Genomic DNA, 18,143 nt, shown 5'->3' with positions numbered 1-18,143 from the left:
CTGCTCCGTCGGCCACCCCCGTGCCTCCACCTGAGGCGAGTGCCGCCCCTTTCCGACAGTACCTATAGGAGCCGAGCATTTCCAGCGGTTGATGCGGCTTGTTGCCACCGCATTGCAGACCCCCGCCGAGGTTTCTGGGAGTCTGACTTACCGCGTGCTAGTGCGATAGCTCGAGAGTTCCGGACATGATCCCCAGAGGTTTAGTGGTGACCCTGACCCTCTGCCGCCGAGGCTTGGCGCACCGAGGTTGCGAGGATTTTTGACACTATTCGGTGTCCTGCGGGTCGAGAGTATCCCTTGCGACATATCTTCTTCGAGGTGAGGCCCGTCACTGGTGGTCATCCGTATCTAGGATGGTCGGGCCTCGGTTTGCTTGGACATGGGAGGAGTTCGTGGTCCGTTTCGACCAGAAGTTCTTCCCGAGCAAGTTCAGATCCAACGGGCGATCGAGTTTGAGACCCTAGTACAGGGTGATATGACAGTATCTCAGTATGAGGCCCGTTTCTTAGCCTTATCTAGATTTGCTCCTCATCTTACCAGCGATGAGAAGATGAGGGCTCGTCATTTTGTGATTGGTTTGCGTCCTGCCCTTCGCAATCGTGTGGTAGGGCATTGTTTAGAGACGTTTGACCAGGTCATTCATCAGGCACCGATTTATGAGGAGGACTAAGCTATGACCTAGAGATCAAGAGAGCAGAGTTCTGGTGGAGACCGGAATAGGAGGGCACTAGCCGGCAGTTCTAGGCAGCACCGTCAGAGACGGAGGGGCAGGTCAGGATTTCAGCAGCAGCCAGTAGCTTCTTCCTCATCATCAGCACCGCCAGCTGCTTCATCTTCCGGCCCCTTTTCTGGTGTTTTCTTCGGTTATGGACAGACCGGGCATCGAAGGCATGAGTGCCCTCTCCCCATTCAGCAGCAAAGGCCACCACAGTTGCCTCCTCCTTGTCCTTCTCAGCAGCAGTAGCAAAGAGCGCAGCTTCCAGCCCTTGCTCCTAGGGCTCCTCCTCTATAGTAGAGGCAGCCAGGCAGACCTCCCCAGCAGAGACCGCAGCAGTAGAGACAGCAGCAGCACCAACACCAGCAGAGGGGATATTCATATGTCCAGTCCTTGGGTCGAGTATGTATCGTAGCCCAGCAAGCATAAACTCAGGACCCTCAGTCTTCCAGTTTACTTCCCCTACCAGCTCAGGGCCAATTTTATCCCACGCAGCAGGCGCCAGGTCAGGACCCGCAGTCATCGACCGACAAAGTTATCGAGGATATTCTTCTTGTTTCTTCTTGCATTGCTCATGTTTTATTTGATTCTCGTGCCTCCCATTCTTTTGTGGCCGAGCATTTTTGCCGATCGACTGGTATTCCGTCAGAGTCCGTGTCTGAGGCCTTGGCCGTTTCAACTCCCATGGGGAATCCATTGTGTTGACCCGTCGCTGTCCTTCTAGCCCGGTGTTAGTAGGCAAAGTGTTCCTTCTTACCGATCTGTTTGTGATGCCGCTATCAGGCTTTGATGTTATTCTGGATATGGACTGGCTTGCGGAGTATTGTGCCGTCTTAGACTATGCCGCGAGGATAGTTACGTTTTTCATTCCAGGCATACAAGTATTCCAGTTTATCGCCGAGCTCAGAGGAGAGCCGTTATCTAGTTTCTTGGCTTTGATCATTAATAATTCTGTGGCAGAGAGTTTTGAGCAACTGCTAGTTGTTTGTGAGTACCCGAATGTGTTCCAAGATACACCGGGTTTGCCGCCGGGTCGGCAGGTGGAGTTCCAGATTGATTTGGTACCCGTCTGCGCCCATCTCGAAGGCCCCCTACCGGATGGCACCATTGGAGTTGAGGGAACTACGGGAGCAGTTAGATGAGCTCCGGGAGTTAGGTTTCATTCGTCTAGTAGTTCACCTTGGGGAGCCCGGTATTGTTTGTGAAGAAGAAGGATGGTTCGTTGCGACTCTGTGTAGATTATCGTGAGCTCAATAGAGTCACCATTAAGAACCGATACCTGCTTCCCCGTATTGATGACTTGTTTGATCAGTTGCAGGGTGCACAATATTTTTCCAAGATAGACTTGCATTCTGGTTACCATCAGATTCGGGTCCGAGAGGAGGACATTCCGAGGACAGCTTTCCGAACACGTTATGGTCACTTCAAGTTCCTGGTCATGTCGTTTGGACTGACCAACGCACCCGCTATATTCATGTAGCTAATGAATGAGGTTTTTCAGCCGTTCCTTGATCAGTTCATGATGGTATTCATTGATGATATTCTTGTATATTCGAGGACTCGAGAGGACCATGCTGAGCACCTGCGGATTGTGCTTGAGACCCTCCGTGCCCACCAGCTGTATGCGAAGCTGGAGAAGTATGAGTTTTAGCGGGAGGAGATGAAGTTCCTCGGTCACGCAGTGATAAGGGAGGGTGTCGCTGTGGACCCCTCGAAGGTTGATGCAGTGCGTTGGTGGGGCCAGCCCACGAACGCGTCCGAGATTCGCAGCTTCCTTGGTCTAGTGGGATATTACCGACAATTTATCGAGGGTTTCTCCCGTATTGCAACACCGCTAACCCGGTTGACGCGGAAGGGCGTCGAGTTCGTCTGGAGTGACGCTTACGAGAAGGCATTTACGGAGTTAAAGGATTGCCTCAGGTCTGCTCTTATTCTCACTATTCCTGATGGGAGTGAGGGTTTTGTTGTTTTTACTGATGCCTTCAGAGTTAGCTCGGGTGCTGTCCTGATGCAGCAGGGGAAGCCAGTGGCGTATGCCTCGCACCAGCTCAAGGTCCATGAGCTGAACTACCCCACTCATGATTTGGAGCTCGAAGCAATCATCTTCGCACTGAAGGTGTGGAGGCATTATCTATATGGGGTCAGGTTCAAGCTCTTCTCAGATCATAAGAGCTTGAAGTATCTATTTTTGCAGTCCGAGTTGAATATGAAGGCGATGGATGGAGCTTCTGAAAGATTATGATTTTGACCTTCGATACCACCCGGGTAAGGCAAATGTGGTGGCGGATGCGCTCAGCCGTCGCCACGAGGGCTGGTGGCACAGATGATGGTGCGTGAGTGGCGGATGCTCGAGGATGTATCGAGTTTGACTTTGAGTTCGGTCTGCAGTCTTCCATTGTTCAGACTTTCGAGCTTGTCGATTCAACCCTCTTTAGTGGCTAGGGTGATCGAGGCTCGTGACGGACGAGTCACTTGAGTATCGGCGAAGCCACATCCGTGGAGCGATCGCGATTGGTTCCGATGGTGGATTACGCTTTAGAGGCCGGTTGTGTGTCCCGGATGTGCCGAGTTGCGTCATGATTTGATGGACCGAGGCACACCGATCGAGACTTACTATCCACGGGCTCCACGAAGATGTATCGTGATATGAGGAGGCGGTATTTGTGGGATGAAGCGCCCGATTGCTAGTTTTGTGGCCGAGTGTGACACATGCCAACGTGTCAAGGCCGATCATCGGAGACCCCCTGGTCCCTAGCCGTTGAGCGTTCCACAGTGGAAGTGGGAGCATGTATCGATGGACTTCATCGCAGTTTGCTGAGACTCAGCGCGGTCACGATACCATCGGGGTTATCGTCGATCGTCTGACGAAGTCGGCTCATTTCATTCCAGTACGTGCTTCCTGGTCTATGGACCGGTTAGCGAGGATATTCATTGAGGAGATAGTGAGACTGCACGGCATCCCAGTTTCGATCGTTTCAGACCGAGACTCCAGATTTACGTCTCAGTTTTGGAGGAGTTTTCAACAGGCATTGGGGGTCACTTTGCATCTCAGCACCGCTTATCATCCGCAGACAGATGGGCAGACCGAAAGGGTCAACCAGATCCTTGAGGATATGCTCAGGGCTTGTGTGATCGACTTTGCGGGCAGTTGGGACGAGCATATGCGCCTCGCCGAGTTCGCATACAATAACAGCTATCAGGCGACTATCGGCATGGCTCCTTTTGAAGCACTTTATGGCAGACCGTGCAGATCTCCTAGTTGTTGGACCGAGGTTGGAGAGCGTCGTCTCGTAGGTCCCGAGCTTGTGCTGCAGACGTCAGAGGTTATTGATGTTATCAGGCAGAGGATGCGCACAGCTTAGAGCCGGTAGAAGAGTTTTGCTGATCGTCGGCGTCGACCCCTCGAGTTCGCAGTCGGGGACATGGTGTATCTCAAGGTCTCGCCTATGAAGGGCGTGGTTCGCTTTGGTGTGAAGGGCAAGCTTGCCCCGAGATTCATCGGACCTTTTGAGATTACCGAGCGCGTGGGCGCTGTGGCCTATAGGCTTGCCTTACCTCCTGAGTTGTCTGCAATCCACGACGTGTTTCATGTTTCTATGTTGCGGAGATGTGGGTCGGACACTATTCCTGTGATTGATTGGCAGCCACTTGAGGTCCGTGAGGATGCTTCTTATATTGAGCAGCCGATTCGTATCCTTGATCGGAAGGAGCAAGTCCTCAGGACCAAGGTCATTCCCTTAGTGAAGGTGCAATGGGGTCATCATTCAGAGACCGAGGCATCTCGGGAATGCGATGCCGAGATGAGAGAGTGTTATCCCCATTTGTTTGATGATTGATTGATATATGATTGTTTGTATTGCCTTCCTTATATGATGATTGCTATATGATGGTGGTGTTTTGTCTTTTATTTTTTCTAAGATTGTTTAATTTCGAGGACGAAATTTCTTTGTTGGTGGGGAGGGTTATGAGACCCGACCCGAGTTCGCATGTGTGCATGTGTGTGTGTGAGTATGCATTCCGTCCATCTTGATCCCGCGGTCCTACCGGTCGAATCCCGACGACCTACGACCCTCGGATAGTGTTTGCGGTCATCCGTGAGCCCAGTCATGAAGACCCGACTCGGATCGAGTTGAGACCTATACCATTGTGACCGCATCGTCGTTGCGATTCCAACGACGCGTCTTGTGCATTCATCCGACTTATAGATCAAAAGTTGTGAGCATTTCATCATGTGGCCCACTTTTTGTACAAAAGCATATGGACCACTCTCGTGCACAAGTTCCCATGCACACCACACAAACACACTACAATTCACATTGAATAAAAACTACCCATACTAAACACTACCAAAACCTAAAATACCATAGAAAGAATTGTTTTTATCAACATAGGTAATGAATTCTTTCTCTAACCAAGGAGGGCCAGTAATGATGACTCCCCTACAACCTTTCCTTTCTCTCTCTCCTCCTTCATTCTCTCATTTTCCTCTTTCATGGAAGAATTTCCAGCCCTCCCTCTCCCAATTTCCAGCAACTTTCCCTTCCTTTCTTCCTCCATCTAGCCATCACAAACTCATCTTGACCATTGAACCTTTAAGCTTGGAGCTTGGAGTACCTAGTGTTGGTGGTAGCTTGAAGATTCAAGGTGGGTGATTATAATTGTTGATCTTATTTTCTAACCTTTGATCTTTTTCTTTCTAGATGGATCATATGGGACCCACCAATCCATGGTGGGGATCCCATTTGATCCCATGGATGTGGCCCTTTGGCCCATCCTACATGCATGTCATGATCCATGATGAGGCCATTCTCCATGGACCCCATCATGATGTATTTTATAATCCACTCCATCTTAAGGTCATCTAGACCCTAAGGATCATGTTGGGATGGCATCCCAACCATCCATAACAATTATATATCATGCATGTAGTGATTTTATGTTGCATGTAAAATCAATGTAGTTGTATGGGTATGATTCACTCTTGGGAGGGCCCACTAGTGGCGGGGCCCTACCCCCATGGCCGGATTACTCTATTTCCTTCTTCTCTTTTCTCTGATGTATGGATGATAGTGTGTGTGTGGCCCATTTATAGTGGGCCTTGGATGTCCCAAAATAAATAAAAATAAAAATCCAGCAAGGTGGGATGCTCTTATCACCTAACTCCATGATCATCGGACACCTTAATCAAATGCATGCAAGTGTCCTAGTTCTAGTATGTGATTTGGACTTATGTGGGGCCCACTGAGGAAGGCCACACACCCTTTTTATGGCTGAGATTATTGAGATATAGGCTGATGTGTCCAGCCATGTATTGCTGTCCAAAAACTTGGACTGTTGCATGGATTGTCATGTTCAATCTTTGGCATGGATTTTTGGATCATGATTGTCATCATTTTCTTTATAAGTATGGAGTGTAATGAGAAGGTGTGGACCCCACCATGAGGTGTGATGGGTCATACCTCAGATGGTCCATGATATGGTACCCAAAAAGGAGGCCCATAGGGGTGGGCGGTCCACCTTGTTGGGCTGTCCAACCCACATGTATGGAGGGAAAACATACACTTGAGCTTGGTTTCTCTGAAGGATGGGCCACTTTTATGGACCCCACCTTACCTTATTTTATGAAGAAAATACTAAACCTCCATTTTTCCCCTCTTGGATGAAGGTTGGGCCCACCTTATTGGGTAAACAATGCATGGACAGCAACATCCCTTCCTGGACAGATTGAAATTCTTAATTTAATTAAAATATTTATGAGTATCCAAAAATCATAAAATTTTACAGAGAGGTGGTTCACTTATAGTAGGACCCACCTACAAAATTTTGGGGCCAATGGACACCTGTACACACCATGGTGGTGGCTGGACTGGCCCATTACAATACGGTGTCCAGATCAGTCCGATTTTTAGGACAGATTGATTTCTTTAAATAAATTAAAATATATATATATGTCTAAAAATTCTGAAATTTTGTGGAGATATGTTCCACCCATTCTAGGACCCACTTACCAAATTTCAGGGCCAATGGACCTCTGTGTACACCGTGGCAAGGGCCGGACTGGCCCACCACGTTGGGACGTCCAGGTCAGTCCGATTTTCTGGACAGTCTATTTTATTTAAATAAATTAAAATATTTATAAGTGTCCAAAAATCTTGAAATTTTGTGGGGGTGTAGGTCACCTATGGAAGTATCACTTTGTAAAATTTCAGATCCAAAATACATTTGAGTTGCCCGTGGTATGGCTGGAAGTGGTCTGCTAGGCAGGGACGCCCAGGCTGGGGCATCTAGCCTGCTTCGTAGGCCCACCTCGATGTGTTGAATGTCCCACCACCCATCCATGTAGGGTCCTTAGGGGATTGATCATACTTGCCCCCTTTTTATTCAATTAGAACACATTAGGTGGATTTTTGGGCCATATACCCCAGGCCCATAGGACTGCCTACACATGGGACATCCCTACCTTAGGCTACTCTGGGCTTGCATTCTAACAGTCTGGCCCATTTCATATATGTATTGTATATCTTCTCTCATCTGGTGGGGCCCACAGTGATGTGTGTGAGTCATCCAGAATTAATTATACTAAGAAATACTTCTAATGCTGAACTCCAACCAACCCAGAAATTTGGGTGGGCTGGAATTTGGCATTGAGCCCAATAATTGTTGCCTATAGATGTTCTTTGGGGCAATATGGCCCACTAGATTTGAGGAGGATTTATGTCAGTATCTTATCATCTTAATTTTTATGTTTTGGGCTTAATTAGTGTATGATTAAAGGCCCATCCCAAATAGGATTCTTCTTGGGCTAGTCTCTTAGTCAAGTAAGGGCCTTATAGCCTTGGTTGGGCTAGAACTTTTGATAGGCCCATTGAACCCTTGGGTCCTATATTTACCATGTCATTGTGATGGGCCTTATGGGCCAAATACTCAAGTAGTTGGGCCCTTGTTTGCCCACTATAATAAATTCATACTTGGGCCGAGATGTGAGGCCCAACTTACATGTGTTAAAAATTTAAGAATTTCCCATATGTTGGGATAATGGGCTGCCCATTAGGCCTACTACAATGAATGAACCTATGACCCTTATGGTTGGGCCCTAACCTTGCTTAAGGGCCCACTAGGTTGCCTTTGTTTTTGGGCTTAGTGTATGGCCCACTAGGCCATGGGTTGATTGTGCCTTGGACCTTTCTTTACATATATAGTAGGCTACCTTTTGGGACCCAGTTGAGGTTGGATGTCCTCCTTGGTGGCCCTAAGGTAGGCCCATAGAGGCCCTTATAGGTGGTTAAAGGCCCACCTTGGGCCTGGCTATGACTGTTCATCCTTAGGATTTTGAATCTCTTAGTTTGTGGGTCATACCAAAGTAAAGTGCTCCCACTAGAGGACTTCTCTACTTCTTAGAATACCTGTCTATGTGCCTAGATCTTGACCCTCCTTGGGACAGACGATTTCATATTCCTCAGGTAGCACACTTACATCATTGCGACCCATATGCATCATCTGTATGAATTGATTGCATTGTATAGTGGTCATTCAGGGATGGAGTTTCTCCCCTTTTGCACATTGAGTGCCTGAAACTTGTGCATGATCTGTGTGTGCGACTCATGCATTGGCATTGCATTTCATGAGGATACTGCCCTTGCTTCATCAGGGCCTTGCCTCCAAAGGGACATTTGTGGATGGCCGCATGTGTGGACACCGGAAATATTACTTGAGCATACTAGGTGCGTAGGATGCCCATGGGTGAGATTCCCAAAACTTCCATGGTACCAAGGATCTGCTCCAACGCCGTGACCGGGTGGAATACATGAGCGCACGAGGGCCTTATACCGTTAGGCCGCGACTCCCACTGTCGTGTAGTCGGTTGGATAGGGGTGTGGCCTTACCTGCCTGGTGTGAGGAGGCATTGCTAGGCTGAGTCTGACCAGCTCGTAAATGGGTCCGCTACCTTCAGGCCTTGTTGGTGATTGGTTGTCCACAGGCGGGTAGTGAGGTCTCTTACGCTCGTTTGACTGTGCGGGGTCTGTAGAGCGGCAGTCATTCAGCAGTGTAATGGACCCTAGTGATTTCTTTATGATTGAACATGTACTTGACTTATGGTTATGAGCATTGACATCACTTACATCGCATTAGCATTGGCTGTACAAGCCCCCCTTTCATACATTGCCTTGGTATGACACTCATTACTTATTGCATCGCATTCATGGTAAGCCTTGGTAAGACTAGTGATATGTTCATTGATTATGCTTCTCTCCTTATACCTCCTACTATTCTTCTGTGCACCATTGTCACACACTTACACCACCCTCTAAGCTTCTATAAGCTTATGCACGATTGATACGTGCAGGAGACTCTAGGTAGGCGCCGTAGCAGCAGAGCATGGAGTAGAGTTGAGCAGTGAGGACTCCAGTGTTGTTGATTTCTCTCTCTTTTCCTTTTATTCTCATGTATGTCCTTTTGGACCTTTTGGATGATTGTAAAAGTTTAAATTTTTAGTGGATTTTGTGATGTGTGCCTTTGTTATTCTCAGGATGTACTTGCTGTGATCTTGAGTATGCTCGCATTGGAAGTGATTATATTGTTATGAAAATCCTCCTTGTAGGATCCCAGGATCGGAACCTACCTCAGGAGCCGAGAATAAGTTAAGGTTTAGGTTTAGGAAATCGGGTTCGGCTTCGGGTTTAGGTTTGGGTTTTCAAGTTTAGGTTTAGGTTATAGGTTTTGGGATTTGAGAATAGGTTTAGGTTATAAGTATAGGTTTAGGTTAGGTTGTAGGTTAGTGTTTAGGGAATTGAGTTTAGGTTATAGGTTTAAGTTATAGGTTATAGGTTTAGGTTAAGGTTTAGGTTGTAGTTATAGGTTCGGGTTTGGGATCGGGTTTAGGTTTGGGTTTTTAAGTTTAGGTTTAGGTTTAGGTTAAGGAGTTGAGATTAGGATTAGGTGTAGGTTTAGGTTTAGGAATTTGAGAATACATTTAGGTTTTAGGTTTAGGTTTAGCTAGGTTTTAGGTTAAGATTAAGGTTATAGGTTTTACATTTAGCTGAGGAAATCACAACTTGTCTAATTTCCACTCTATTAGACTAATAGCTGCAATTCAGTTCAATATTGCATCTAAACACACCTTATATGTTCCTAACCACAACGAATTATTTTATTTTATTTTAAATGAAATACAGCACTTTGGAATTCTTATGATGCAATTGCTTCATCATGTTTCATGAAATTTCATTTCCAATCAGCTAAAGTATCACAATCTCTCTAAAGGAAGATAAATATTTTACCTGATCAATACATATCTGAAACTTTCTAGATGACATTTTCTTTTAGTTTTGCATAAGAACACATCACAAAACACATTAGATAAGTTTAAATATTTGCAAAAATACATCAAATTAAGCAAAAATATATTCCTTTATTGGAGGAATTGCTATAAAATTCCCTTTAAGACACATGCAACCATACATCAAAATCCATTGCGTACAATATGATAAGAAACTGTCATTGCTTCAGCAAAATCAGAAGTGCTCAAACAATAAAATGCCATCTTAAAGGGAATTTTATAGCAATTCCTCCAATAAAGGAATATATTTGTTTGGTGTATCGCCAAGGTTAAATACTAATTCTTCAAGAAAACACGTATGATAAGTTGGAGCTTTTTATCCTTCAGATCTGGGACACCTTTCAATGATCAAAACTGTTTATGTGATGGTCTAATATTGAATGTGGGTAGTAAAAATAAAAATAAAAACTCTTCTGTTGGAATATTCTAACCTCTGGATTATTCAAAGCCCTTATATATTCAGTGGTTAAGCAGATCGCCTCTTTTCAAAGGAAAAGATGCAAACATTTTGGGTCATTGAAAAGGACCTGATCTGGCTATATATGCTAAAACAACTCAGAAATATAACCAAAGTAATGGGCCATGATGCATTGGGTATGAAAACCGTCTTGGGTTCCGTATAAGTGGTGTATGTGGTAATCCAGATTATTAATTTGATGGATCTCAGTGTGGGTTGAGTAAGCTTACACTAAAAGTTCCTAATCCTTTGATCGACAACTACAAACAAATGGTTAAATAAAAAGAAAGTAAAAGCCAGGGAAAAGCCAAAAAGCACAAAGTTGTGGTCAGGAACTTCCACATAGAATCAGAAATAAATCATACTAACGTGAATCAATTAATTTTGAGCTTGGATGGATAATTATGTACCATTCTCATTTTGAGCTTGAATCGACTGTTATTGCCTGTGAAAATTAACTGTAGCTTTTAATCATTGCCAATAGAAACTAACTTTTTAACTACCTCTAGAATAAAAGGAAGCAAACAGTAGACCACATTCATGTATGCATCCAAATCAAAGTCAGCAACTATTCTGGCCTTTTTCTCTCCTTTCTTGAGTTCCTTCAGGAGCTCTTCCATCACATGACATGTAAAATAAAATTTTAAAAATTCAGTCTTGGAATATGTGCAAAAGTGCAAGTCATGTTGGCTAATGTATGCTGATGTTTTCTGAGGGATAAATTCATCTATCCTAAACCCATTATAGGACCTCTCATTCCACCTATTGAAGAACAAAACAGAAATGCAGAACTGAGCTTAAATATTTGACAGCCAAGTAAAGTAAACAAAAGACAAACAAAATAGAGAACACTTGTCCAAAAGAATAGCTAGAGAGAATCTAAAACTAGAAATCCCAAAATCTAATTGAGGAAATGATACAAAACCCATAGTGAAAAAGGAAAAGAAATGTAATAAGCATGGGGGAAGAAAACTAATATTGGACTCCAAGTCCCAACAGTTAAGGCCGTGCTTGGATGCTCACCCAAAATTGAATTGCAATAGTTCCATTCAATGAGTAAATGACTCTGGTGTGGCTAGCCACTCAAATTGAAATTATTATCATTCTAAGTCCAACTGGCCAACTTAAAAGCACATGGAATTGCAACAAATTAAAATGGTGCCAGTCACAATTTGGCTATATTCTTCTCATAATGAATTTGAATAATTACAATACGGTTCAACAAAGCATCCAAAGAGATCTTAAAAGAAGCAAAACTAACAAATGAAAAGGATAGTAGATGATCAGAGTCTTCAGAAATAAATGTGGATGGCAACTTTTAGAAAAAAAAAATCACAACAGTTATGCAAAAGAATAAAAATTGATAAATAACAAGACATCCATTTTCAAATAGATATCTCAATGACAATATATATGAAGAGAGGCCATGAAGCAAAATGAGAATAATAATAGAAAAGGTGGGGGCAAACTGCCTAAATTCAAACTAGAAATTTCAACTAGTAAGTAAATGAAGTAGCTTAGAAATCAATAACCTAATAAAGAAAGGATATAGACCTTAAGAGAGTGATCTACCCTCCCTGACATTCCATCTTAAAGCCAGTGGCCACATCAACAGAGTTCTAAGAATTTTTAATTTCAGAAAAAATCTGCTACTTGAAAGATGTTTGTGTACATGTGTATCATTCACTAAACTCTGCTAGAGTATCAAACCCCTTTCGTGGAACAGGCTTGCAAAAGAGAAACTTTGATACTCTCATAAGCATGCATGGCCATCTCACACATGTCCTCCAAAAGGCTTTCCGAGTGAGATAAAGCCTTAAAATGATCTGTAAAAATAGATGAATGGCATGGATAAAATATATACATCATGGTGGGGCCATAGATCATGGTGATGCTGCAGAGGAAATCGGATTGCATACTGAGTTACTCAGTACACTCTTATTATACTGAGTAAACTCAGTAGGGCCCACCTTAATCCCTAAATCCCTAAATCCCCAAATCGTTTCAATCGGTATTGAGATTGAGAGAGAGAGAGAGTGAGAGAGAGAGAGAGATACCTCGTGTGGATGCGTGAGAGAGAGAGCACCGAGAGAGACAGAAACAGAGAGACGGCGCGGTGAAGAGAGGATCGAGAGAGAGAGAGAGAGAGAGAGAGAGAGAGAGAGAGAGGATGCGCGAGAGTGAGAGAGGGCGGCGAGGGAGGGCAGCAAGGGACAACAAGGGTGAGAGAGAGAGAGAGAGAGGGAAGAGAGGTGCCGAGTGAAAGATGGGCGCACGGCTCTGTTTTGAGCGCGTGCCCAATTTTGGGCTGGTTGCTGGTCGGTGCTCTGTGGGCCCTACCATGATGTATGTGTTTCATCCATTCCATTCATCCATTTTTAAAGATCATTTTAAAGCTTTGTGCCAAAAATTAGAGGAATATGAATCTCAAGTGGTCCACACCACATGAGAACAATAGTGATTGGATATCCACCATTAAAATCCTCCTACGGCCCACTGTACTGTTTATTTGACATCCAATCTGTTGATTTTGTCATACAGGACCAGATGAAGGGAAAAAACAAAAATCAGCTTAATCCAAAACTTTTATGGCTGCCAAAATGTTTTTAATGGTCGACGCTCATTCAACACTGTTTCCTATAATGTGGTCCACTTGAGATTTGGATATATCTCATTTTTGGTCTCATATTGTAAAATTATATGGACGGCATGGATGAAACACATACATCATAGTGGGGGCCACAAAGCACCCACCACCAGCCATCGGCTAGTGTCTGGGGGAGTAGCCAATCCGTTCGCAAGCATACTAAGCAAATCCTTTAGGGCCCACCGTGATTTTTTCATTTTATCCACTCTATCCATCCATTTTAACATATAATTTTATTACATAAGCTCAAAATTGAAGCTTATAAAAATCTGAAGTGGACCACATCATAGGAAATAATATAAACTAAACGTCTACCATTGAAAATTTTTGGGAGGCCACTAAAGTTTTGGATCAAGTTGATATTTTAGTTTTTCCCTTCATCCATGTATTTGTAAAAAATACATCACGGTTGGGCCCACACAGCACCAACCACAAGCCATTGGATGGTGTAGGGGAGGAGCCAATTCGTTCCCCTTATTTGTGATGTGGTCCATTTAATCTTTGGATATGATTCATTTTTTGGATAATTCTATAAAATGATCTCAAAAAATAGATGAACGGTGTGGGTTGATCCCAAATTTTCGGTAAATCCATAATTCAAGTGGACCATGCCACACAAAACTGTGTGGAATAATGATTTCCACCGTTGATACCTTCCTTGGGCCCACAGTAATGTTTATTTGTCATCCAACATGTTCATAATATCAAAAAAAAAAATATATGAATGAAGGGAAAACACAAACATCAGCCTAAATGTGGGCCACACCACATAATATAATGGAGGGGTTTCCTTAGAACATTCATAATCATATATTGGGCCTGCCTAAATGTGATTCACATATCCAACCCACTCATTATGTGTGCCCCACTTGGATGAGGGGTCAGACCAATTTTCTCCCTTATTCTATGTCTGTATTAACTTATAAACAGGTTGGATCTCAAATAAACATCGCGGTGGGCCCTAAGAAGGTTTCAATAGTGGGTGTCACTATCCCACTCTTTTCTATGGTGGGTCCACTTGAACTTTGGATTTGCCCCGTCAGTCAGATGCACCATTCCATGGTGGCCACGACCTTAAAAATAAAGTCAATCCATGACTTGGGTGGGCCACACCACATACTATAGTTGAGAGGGTTACTCTCCCATTAAAACATTCATAATCATTTATTGGGCCCACCTAGATGTGGTTCATAGATCCAGCCCATTCATTATATACGTGTGTCCCACTTGGATGAGGAGTCAGCCCAAGTTTCACACACATCCAAAACTCATGTGGGCCCCACCAATTGAATGCTTTTATATGTTTTAGGGATGTCTTTACATAGTTTTAGATGCTATGGTTCACCTGAGTTTTGTATACGACTGATTTTTGGACTTAAATGGGACACATCAAATGCATGGTGTTAATGTTCTACATACATCATGGTAGGGCGCACACAAATTAACCTCATGGGAAGTTCCCAAGAGCTGACCTTATAGTACCATTTCACTATTTAGATAACTCCTTCATGGGTGTTACTCTAACCGTGTATGGCCCACCTTGATATATTTTATGTATATCGACATCGTCCATATATTTTTTCATCTATTTAGGATGTGATTTCGAATCATAAGAACTCAATAATCTCAGGTGGGTCATGAAATCGCTCTTATAATGATTTTACCACCTTTGGATTTTGCTGTTTTGATGAGGCTGTATGTTGAATTCCAGGGGTTGTAGGGTTTGATTTTGTTTTCTTGTTAAAGATTGTTCGATTCTACTAGTGGTGTTTGGAAACTAACCTCTGATATTAATTTGATTTCATTTGAAAAAAATTCTGTCGTGTCAATGTCTCGTGTTTCTGCAAGTTATAGGGTTTCTAGTGAGACTTATGTGTTGTGTTTTACTATTTTGGAGTCCTTGGAGCTAATATGTGGGGGCCGACTGTGGATGGGTGGAGAGCTAGAAATGCCTTTCATGGAACAATCTCTACCACCTGATTGGTGGACTTGGTACGATTGGATGGATGTTGGTCGTCTTTTTTTTTTTTCTTTTTTTGAGATTCCATTTGGTTTAATTAACTATATTCCAGTTCCTTTTTAATTAAAAAGCAGCTTAAACTATATCTAAGCTGTGCAAGTTTACATCTCATTGCTTTGGAGACGAGTTAATAACCGAAAAATGATATCATGAGAATGGCCTATACTAATGTATGCATTTGGTACCAATTCTTAATGTTGGCAACACCTGGCATACCTATACCCTCTCCAAAGGTCACACTGGTTGGATGATATTAACTGTCTGAAATTGTTGTTGGATTAATTTGGACCATTTTCTTTTTTACTATCCTGAGGAACATTGACTTGTACTATTCTTTTTAAACATCTATATGCTCCAATCTTCTTTGGTCTGCACTTGGGTTGAAGGGCACATCTATTCTGTTGGGTAGAACACTTATTTTAATATCATAATCATTGGATAATCTCAACCATCTGATATTACCGTTGAATTTAGACTATTTTCTTTTTTACCAAGGTATTGAGGAACTTTGATTTGCACTCCTCTTTCTTAAATGTGTATATTTTTTTTTAACATCGAGTTAACACTCTTCTTCTTCTTTTTCTTTTTCTTTTTTCTTTTCATGTTAACATGTTTTTAATCCCACCTTGTGTATTGTAGGCCACATCCATTCAATTTGGTATAGATCCCTTCTTTTCTTCTTCTTTTTCTTGTCAAAATACAAAATCTAGTCAAAATACAAAATCTAGTTTTCTTTTTTAAAAAATATATATTTTTTTACATTTTTTCAATTTTTTCATAATTTTATTTAATTTCTTTTTTTTTTTCGAAATATCATTTTTTAATCTCACTTTTGTTATATAACTTTTTAATTTTTGTTGTCAAAATACAAAATCTAGTTTTCTTTTTAAAAAAATATATATATATTTTTTTTACAATTTGTCAATTTTTTCACAATTTCATTTCATTTTTTAAATTTTCTTTTTCAAAATATCATTTTTTTTCGAAATCTTATTATATAACTATTTAATTTTTCTTTTCAAAATACAAAATCTAGTTTTATTTTTTAATATATATATATATATATATATATATATATATATATATATATATATATATATATATATATATATAATTTAAAATTTGTCAATTTTTTTTACAATTTTGTTTAATTTTTTAAATTTTCTTTTTCAAAATATCATTTTTTAAATATCATTTTTGTTATATAACTTTTTAATTTTTCTTTTCACAATACAAAATCTAGTTTTCTTTTTTAAAAAATATATTTTTTTACAATTTGTCAATTTTTTCACAATTTTGTTTAATTTTTAAAATTTTCTTTTTCAAAATATCATTTTTTAAATGTCACTTTTGTTATACAACTTTTTAATTTTTCTTTTCAAAATACAAAATCTAGTTTTATTTTTTAAAATATATATTTTTTTGCAATTTGCAATTGTTTTACAATTTTGTTTAATTTTTTAAATTTTCTTCTTCAAAATATCATTTTTCAAATATCACTTTTGTTATACAACTTTTTAATTTTTCTTATCAAAATACAAAATCTAATTTTATTTTTTAAAATATATGTTTTTTTTTGCAATTTGACAATTTTTTTACAATTTTGTTTAATTTTTTAAATTTTCTTTTTCAAAATATCATTTTCTTATCGATTTTTTTTTTCAAAATTATCAACATTATTAAAAGTTCTTAATTTTTATTTCAAAATCTAGATTTTTATAAAATTACATTTTTTTTCAAAATCTAAATTTTTTTTCTTAAACATTGTTTAGTCATTTTTCTAAGTTTTTTAACCTTTTTTTTTTTTTTCAAAATTCATAATTTCTTTTATTCTTAATGTTTGACTTGAGCATTAGAGACGGTTTAGGACTGTCTCTAATGCAGACGGTCCTTGACAGTCTCAAATAACCATAATAAGACGGTCATTGACAGTCTCAAATAGAGACTGCTAAGGACCGTCCCTAATACAGGCTCTCTTTGACAGTCCCAACTTACAGGAAAAGACGGCCAACGGCCGTCTCTAATTGAGACGGCTCTTGATAGTCTCAAATTACCAGTAAGAGACGGTCAATGACCATCTTTAATAGGATGGTCTTTGACCGTCTCAAATTCTGCCATATAAGACGGTCAGGGATTGTCTATTATTCCCGACGGTCAATGGCCGTCTTTTATCTGCAGTTAACGACGGTTTTTGACCGTCTTAAATGATTTATCAACGTTCAAATTTTTAAGACAATAATAAGGACGGTCAAGGGCCATCTAAAAATTTAGAGACGATTTATGGCCGTCTCTAAAGCGTCTTTAAACCAAGTAATTTTAGAGACAGTCCAGAACCGTCTCTCAATCCGTCATTTTTTTCCATTTTTCACGTAGTGTCGGCTTGCACTTTCGCTTTGATGCCTTGAGAGCGTTAGGCAAAGCTGAAAGAACTTGCTTTTATTTTAGTTTTGTGCATGTATATGTTAGAGTCCCCAATCAATCGTGCTTTATGTGTAAATTTTTTCGCATGTTCATTGTGGCTTGTATAATCCCAATTTGGGCGATTATCACTATTGGAATTGTATTTTTGACTCTTAGCCCTATATTTATGAATTTTTGTTATATCTACCTCGCTTTGGTTCTGTTCAGTTGAATTGCACAACTCTGATCATTCATGTATGGAATGAATGTTAATTTGAATGAGGACACACGTGCATTTTATTAATTTAACACCTAAGAACACAGTACCAGAATCCATATACTTGGGTATCGATTTTCAGGGCGTTATATTCATTCAAATGCTCTACTAAACTAACAGTTCCACATGTTTAATGAGAACGTGCCTCGCCTATCTTTGGCTTGAAACGGGCTTGAGCTCTTAGTGGCAATTGTGATATATGGGTTTTATCCATACTATTAATCTATTTTGCTGTGGAATTTTATGGAGTAGGATCAAAAGCTAGGTAGATTTAAGGCTCAAGTGGACCA

The sequence above is a fragment of the Magnolia sinica genome, chromosome 2 (assembly GCF_029962835.1).
Source record: "Magnolia sinica isolate HGM2019 chromosome 2, MsV1, whole genome shotgun sequence".
NCBI lineage: Eukaryota > Viridiplantae > Streptophyta > Magnoliopsida > Magnoliales > Magnoliaceae > Magnolia > Magnolia sinica.
Note: the sequence above shows the minus strand (reverse complement) of the source record.